The sequence below is a fragment of the Grammomys surdaster genome, unplaced genomic scaffold (assembly GCF_004785775.1).
Source record: "Grammomys surdaster isolate TR1022 unplaced genomic scaffold, NIH_TR_1.0 126391, whole genome shotgun sequence".
Classification (NCBI taxonomy): domain Eukaryota; kingdom Metazoa; phylum Chordata; class Mammalia; order Rodentia; family Muridae; genus Grammomys; species Grammomys surdaster.
In genome coordinates, this window is record NW_021621185.1 from 9,672,152 (window position 1) to 9,680,132 (window position 7,981).

The following is a 7,981-nucleotide window of genomic DNA, read 5'->3' on the forward strand; positions in this document are numbered from 1 at the left end:
TCTCTGAAGTAGATGATGCAGTTAAGTAGAGGAGCTGAAACAGGAAGAGATACTTGAAACAAATGCCTTTTAAAACTATCATTTTTCTTACACTGGTGTCAGATAATAGAAATAAAATGTAAAATTAAAAGTTCAAAGCTTTAGAGCCAAGTACTTGAATTTATTGTACTGATAAAGGCTATTAATAATATCCATAATTACAGAATATAAATACTCAGGAAAGATATAGAACATAACCTTAAAACACGACCCAATAAAAGTTGATAACTGTATAGCTAAGGTCACCACACTAAAAAAAGAAGCCATCAAAAATGGAACCACAATCTTTTAGATATATTCTTTACTGAATAAATCTTATAACCTTGCTCATTTTCATTAGATGAAATGGCTCTAGTTTAAACTATGTACAGTTGTTGGGAAATAAGTTCTTTTTTATTTTTATTTTTAAAAAACCATACAACGTTTTATTGTTAAGTCAAAGAGGTATCAAAATTAAAGCAAAACTTACAGGGTAAGACTTTACGAAACTACTACGGAGCATCAAAGGAAGTGAAAATGGAACTAGGCGCAGGGAAATTATGAATTAATGAACACAGGAAAGATAAGGAGGGAGAGCAGTGAGAATGTGCAGAAGATTCTAGGAGAGAGGATCTGGTGTTACTTTGCTCTCTCAAAGCGCCTAGGGAAATGAATAACGGGAGAAGATGTCTAAGCTCCACTACGTACTTAAGAGTCATCCTCCCCATTGGCACTGTCTCTGTCATCTTCTTCCTCCTCAGGCTCTTTTTCAAGGATGACTTCAACTCCAGCTGGCCATTCCCCCATCTTCATTATCATCATCATCCAGCAGGTCACCCTCCTCAGCAGAGTCATCTGCACCTGCCTCAGACTCCAGCTTCACATCAGTCTCATCTTTCTTCACAGAGGCACTGCTCTGCTCTTCTTAGGACTTTTCATTCTTCATCTATACTGCTTGTTTGCTTTTTCTTTTCAATTTTTTCCAGGCTTTCCCTCAGAGAATTCACCTTTTGTTTTATCTGAGTCAGCTCCTTTTTAATGGCCTGAAGGTCATCACCTTTCAACTTTCCAGACTTGGAAGAAGATCCCCGTTGTCCACTCTTCGAATTGAATCCACTTTTGGCCCTTCGTAAGGTCTTCCCTGACACACGCTGGCGTTTGGAAGGCACCAGAGCACAAGCAATAGGAGGAGGAGGAGGAACACGTGCTGGGTAACTGTACATCCTGTCATAATAATCCTGTTGAAAGTCATAGTCTAAGTCAAATGAAGAACTGAGTAGAGGGGACGGAGAAGGTTGTTCTGGTATGACCCGTACATCTCTGCTGCAGATCGTTTCACACCGGCTTTTCCTCGGTTCACTTTTGGCTCTGCAGCCAGGTTAAAATCTAAAACCTGGCCAGCGATCATTCTGCCATCCTCTCCAGCTACAGCAGCTCGGACATTTCTTTCATTATCATACTGGACAAAGGCAAAGCCCTTATGCACAGAGCAACGCACAATTTTGCCATACTTTGTAAATATGGCTTCCACATCAGACTTCTTGACCAAGAGAGTACTGAGATTCTCAATGAAAACACGGGAATTCATGGATCGAGTATCTGTCTTGTTAGTAACATTGCTAGCCATCTTCTTTGATGATGAGGTTTCTCACAAAGCTGAAATGTAGCTGAAGATAAAAAAAAATCTCAGAAGAGTTAGGAGAGAGAGAAGAGACTGTCTCTCCTACTGCAGGTCTGTGTCGAGACGCCGGAGCTACAACAGCAAGGAACCACATGACAGTTCACTCTCTGTTTCCTCACAAAAGTGGGAAATAAGTTCTTAACACTAAGTAATTTCTAAAGCTTATATGTGACTATTAAATCCATGTCTCCTGTATATTCATAGACAGACAATGTTACTATTCTTCAAACAATTTAAACTTTATTAAAGTTCATGTATGTAGCTGATAGTTTTTCATTACAGAGCAGTCAATAGTTCAATGATTTCAACACACTTTTTATAGTAAATTAAAAATAAACTGCAGAAAGTAAAATCAACAACATATTACATTTCTGGGGTAACTTGTTACGAATATTTAAGTTAACAAGTCCACCAACTATGTTGGTCAGTAACTACAGAAATAGAATTAAAATATTAAAAAGCATAGGAAGATCAAGACAAACCACTCTACAGCAAAACTACAGATTAAAATATTTATTAAAAAACTATGTTTCTAATGAGTGAGTCAGAAGGCATTGAAATGTCTGACTTTATATTTAAGTAAAATATTTAAGTTTATAGTTAAGTAAGTTGCTATCCTGAAAAGAAAATTATTGGAATTTTATATTTGCCCTGAGCTAATGACTTTCATGTAGCTTATTCATGCAATACTGATTGCAAAAATAAAATGGTAATTGTTCTTACAGTAGTGATGCCCAAGTATAAATAATTTAGGTTTTCCAAGAGCAGTTCTAAAGAATATGATTTGCAGTAAATATTGTTAGCATAAATCAACTCATTCATGCCTGAGAAATTGTTAATTGTATTGGTCTTTCAAACATTACTGATCATCAGAAATCTCAACTATATATACACTCAATTACAATGTTCTCCCTAGCAGTCACATATTAAAAGAATGGATACTATGGATTTATTTTTTAAGAAAGCAGAAAATAAAAGTAAAAGGACAAGAGATAATTAGATAATAGCTAGCCGTACTTTTGTATAAAAATATTCTTCTGCTTTCTCCACACATTTATTCATTAAATGTGTAATGTTTTTATATATGATTCAATATGGATTTCAGCAAGTTGTGTGTGACATAGAATTTTCTACTCTATTTTAATTAGTTTTTAAAATATATTTCATGTACTCTGATGTGTCATGTTCCAATGTTCACTTTGTGTCTTTGTATCTTTCAGATAAACAATGATCTCTAGTTAAATCTAAATTTTCACAAGGGATCTGATACCATACTCTCATAGCTGGGGAATTTCCCGTAGTACAAGTCCATTTTCTGTATTTACTCATGAGATGATGACACTTAAATTATGTTGTAATACTTGGCTACTGTTTTGAGTAATACAATAAACTTAAAGGTGTGAGGAAATGTGGTTCATTTATACAATGGAATACTACTGAGCTATTACACATGAGGACACCATGAATTTTGCAGGCACAAAGATGGAACAAGAAAATATCACCCTGAATGACATAACCCAGACCCCAAAGGACATGCATGGTATTTACTCACTGATAAGTGGATATTACCCAAAAAATACAGAATACCCAGGATATAACCCATAGACCATAAGAACTTTATCATGAAAGGAGGCTCAAGTGAGGATGCTTCAATCCCACATAGAAAGAGAAACAAAATAATGACAGCCACAGAGAGATGGACGAATCTGGGTGAATAAGGAAGGGGGCAAATTTGGATCATGATCAGTTATGAGGAAGAACATGATAGAAGCCCAGAGGGCCAGGAGAAAAAAATGGAAATGTGCAGCTTCTTGGGTGGAGGATGAGATGAACCCTCTAGAAGTCCAAGAGCCCTGGGATGTGGAAGACTTCAATGGAGATGACCTTAGCTGAAATGCCCAATAGTGTGGCCATGGAACCTGAAAAGACCATTTCCAGGAGATCGACAGGGCCTCAAGTAGAGGGAAAGAGTTATCAACAAACAGTCAATATTTCTGGCCCAGAATTATTCCTGTCCAAAACAAATGCAGGAACAAAAATGAAATAGAGACTGAAGGAAAGGCCATCTAGTGATTGGCCCAACTTAGGACCCATCTCATCGAGGGGGCACCAGGGCCTGACACTGTTACTGATGCTATGTTGTGGTTACAGACAGGAGTGTAGCATGGCTGTCCTCTGAGAGGCTCTACCAGCAGCTGACTTAGATAGATGGAGATACTTTAAGCCAACAATTAGACTGAAGTCAAGGACCCGAGTGGAAGAGTTAGGGGAAAGATTGAAGGGGATGACAAACTCATAAGAACACCAACAGTCTCAACGAACCTGGAACCTTGGAAGCTCACAGAGACTAAGCCACCAACCAAAGAGCATACACCGGCTAGCCTGAGGCCCTTGGCAGATATGTAACAGAGGACTCCCTTATCTGGCGTCTGTTGAAGAAGATGCACCTAATACTGTAGAGACTTTAGGCTTCAGGAAGAGGGGATACGGGAGTGGGGTGGAGGCGTGGGCACCCTCTCAGAGACAAAGGGGAGGCAGAATGGGATAAAGAACTGAGGGAGGAGTGTCCAGGATGGGGACAATGTCTAAAGTGTAAACAAATAAAACAATTACAAATAAAATGAAGTAAAATAAATGGGGAAATTCTAACTGAAAGTACACTGTAACTATTCAGACACTCATGAGATTAAGGAAAAAGTCTTTAAAGAAGAAAATCATAAAGCGCAGAAAATTATAAATCAAAGCCAAAATTAGTTTGATTGTTTTATTAAAATACATTGTTTTATTAAAATAGATATCTATTCAAATAGTTTAAATTATAAACAAGTAAAAAAATTATAAGAAGAAAAATAATGTAGTGTATAACCACAGGAAAAAAGAATATTAATAAGAGTCCAGAGACCAATCTCATAATTATAAATTTAAAGTATAGATAATTTTCCTTTTGCTACAAGTAGTCATGTCAAAGTTATCTCAAGTAGAAATAGCAAATACTAGTGTATTTTGCAAGATTTGATTTATAATTCATTCTCAAATTTTTATTTGTTAAACACATTTTCAGATTATAATTACAACAAACAATCGTTCCTTTGCATTCTTCCTTCCAAACCTTCAAATCCCTCTCAGCTATCCCTTACATCTATGGCCCCATCTTTCATACCATTTCTCAAATATGCTATATTATTACAAACCACACAAACATTGGATGATAAATCAGCCTTAATATTTATGAGAATTATTTCAGGTCAATAATGAAATTCACTATCATGAACCATAATAGTATCTCAATTTTTAATAGGAACTAGTGAATTTTTTTTCTGTAAAAAAGGAGACAGTATCTATTTATTTATGGAAGTCATCTGACCATTTTCACAAGATTTTAAGATGATCTAAAAGAAAACTAAATTAATTCACAATGGGATATGACTATGTTCTATGAATACATCATTCTTTGACCCTAATATTGAATTTATTTTAATTTAAAGACTATTTTTCTTTATCTTTTTATCTCTTTGCTAATGCCACAAACAATCTTACCAATTAGGATATTGAATAGAAGCATGCTGAATTTACATATAGGCATTGGATGGATATTTGTTATTGGTTGGTTTGTTGTTGGGCTACTTCTATGTGTTTTCTAGAAAGCACTCATATCAGTATGTATCATGCATGTTCTATAAGTCAAATGAATTTGATCCAGAGAGGACTAATCACAATTTCTAGTCACACTCAGTTCATTTACATGATTTATCTTTCTGAAGTATACTGTATAATATTTTTGCCATTACTATATTTTAATAACATTTCATGATTAAGAACAACTCAAAAACCATATTAGAGATTATTTAATGTATTTGCCAAAGTTTATTTTACGTGTAGTTGAATAGGTTAATTATTTTTTGATTCTGAATATCATCCTGCAGAGCTACAAGGCACCTCAAAGCCCCAAGCCACTGAGTTTTCTATCCTGATTATTGTCAGCCTTTTTTTTTAATAATGTAAGAGTAATAGTGGAAATCACTGTGATAAAAGCTTTTCAACAAATTTTTTTTAACATTTTGCTCAGTATGATACGACCTTTCTAAGCTAATTATTTCTGATTCTTCTTTGTTTTTCATTTGCAGAGCTAATCATTCATAATTTATCATCATGAAACAAGATTTTAGTGTCTCCAGTACATTGGCCCATAGACTGAAAACAAGGTGAAGCAAATAAGTAAAATGTTAGATGTCAGAGATGCTTGGAATCTAGATGTTGCATTTATGTCTCCATATGGAAAACAAAATCCTCTTATAAATGAACAGTAAATAAATTAGAGTTAAATAAAACTTTATAAGAACAACAGGATGAATTATTATTACAACAGAGCATCAAAGAAACTAATACAAAGAAAAAGATCATGAGAAAAAGCTCTAAAAGTGTAAATAGTTCTAGTAGCTCTGGCATTCACCATAATTCAAAGAGTCTTTATTAGAGAATGAAGAGTCTATCACTTTTCTCCAGACGTACAGGGCCACCAATGATATAAGCTACTATAGCTCACCCTCTTCAGTCTACTCCTTGGCCTCTTCCCTCTCCTAACTCTTATCAGCCATACCAGTACAGTTGACAGCTCAGAAGATGAGCCACCAAAGAACACAAAGAAACAGAAAACCTTCTAAACAGGACCAATGGATTTAAAACATCAGTATAATCCTTGTACCAGACTTTAAGACATGCTTGTGTAAATGTGTTTCCTCATCAAATTTTCTAGAATTGAAAACTTTCTAAATGTTTCCTATTATGCGTATAATTAACTATGATTACATATATACATTTAGGCATGAGCTTTTTATTTAATATATATGAAATATATATTTGGAACATATTTAAAAACTGAAAACCAATAAATCTGTCTTGGGTGAAATTTGTCTCCATATAAAATGTAAATCTCACTTGGTTATATTTTAAATTATAAGACAAGCTTTCAAAATAATGAGTCAAACACTTAAGTTTCACATGTGTTTATGGCTATGTTTATTATGAGAGACTTAACAAACACATAACACATTATTACTGTAAGTATAATTTTTCTACTGTTAACAACTTGTTCTATTTTTGTTTAGGTTCAGAAAATTATTTAAATATCTAAAATTGAATGTATAAGCTTCAAAAGCATAATAAATACAAAGGATGAACAAAGTTAAAAACAAAAATTATTTTTCATACTTTATCTAAGTAATAATTTTGTTTACTTTCTAATGTTAGGATATATTTTTTCCACACTCAATATTTTATTTATAAGTAAATGTTTGAAATGATGCTAAAATGCAAAAGGGTTAAAGATAGAAACTCTTCCCATTATAGATAAACATCTATGACTCTTTTATTGGATATTTTATTTATTTACATTTCAAAAGTCATCCCCTTTCCCCATTTTCCCTCTCTAAAAAACCCCATCCCAACTTTCCTCTTCCTTTTTGCTTTTATACCATTTTAATTACATGCAAGCCTTAAGTCAGTTCTAGGTTAAGGAACTAGCAATACAATAGATGCAAGTAGTCAAGGAACAAGCAAGGCAATAAACAAATTTCTGTGAACACTCCCTTGATCACTGTTTCTAAGGGCTTATCAGGATGACCAGAATATCTGAGCCTACTTCCCTGTCCTAGTCCAAAGTCATTTTAATGTCTGAAGCCTACTTTTTGTCCTAGCCTAAGATTTAGGTTCCTGTCTGAAATTAATTCTTTGTTCTCGCCTAATGTCAGAATCCTGCCTGAAGCTGACTTATTTGTTCTTGGCCAATGTCATATTTCTGATGTTGGGATATTTTTGTAAAAAAGAAATATGTTTGAAGAACTCATCTGATATTTCTTTAGGAGTGTTGCCATTCTGTAAGGCAATAGAGTAACATTTCTTGCAACTTATATGTCTCAGCTTTATTTTGTATGTAAATTGATGTCTCATAAGAAATTTTTTGTTCCTTTTTAAAGCTTTAAATTTCTATTTGTCATATTTCTTATAAGAAGTTATATTTTTCTTTAGCTAATAAACTGCTTCCTTGTTTATTCCATTTTGCCTTTATATTAGATATTTTGCATTGTATGACAACTACTTAACAAACTGTAAATCTTAAATGAAACCATATTAAAATTATGACATTACCAAAATTACTAATAATTAATCAGTTATTGATGCTTAGTCATTTATTTCTCTATATTTTTCAATTATGTAAAATAGTGTTCTGTTAATTTTTGGAAGTCAAAGAGACTTGCAATATGATGCCAGACTATTTTGCCTTCA

At 33.9% G+C, this 7,981-nt stretch overlaps 1 pseudogene; it reads right to left on the minus strand.

The window, feature by feature from the left end:
- Positions 1-726: 726 nt before the first annotated feature.
- Positions 727-1,645, minus strand: LOC114614542 (annotated as a pseudogene).
- Between the last annotated feature and the right edge of the window lie 6,336 nt (positions 1,646-7,981).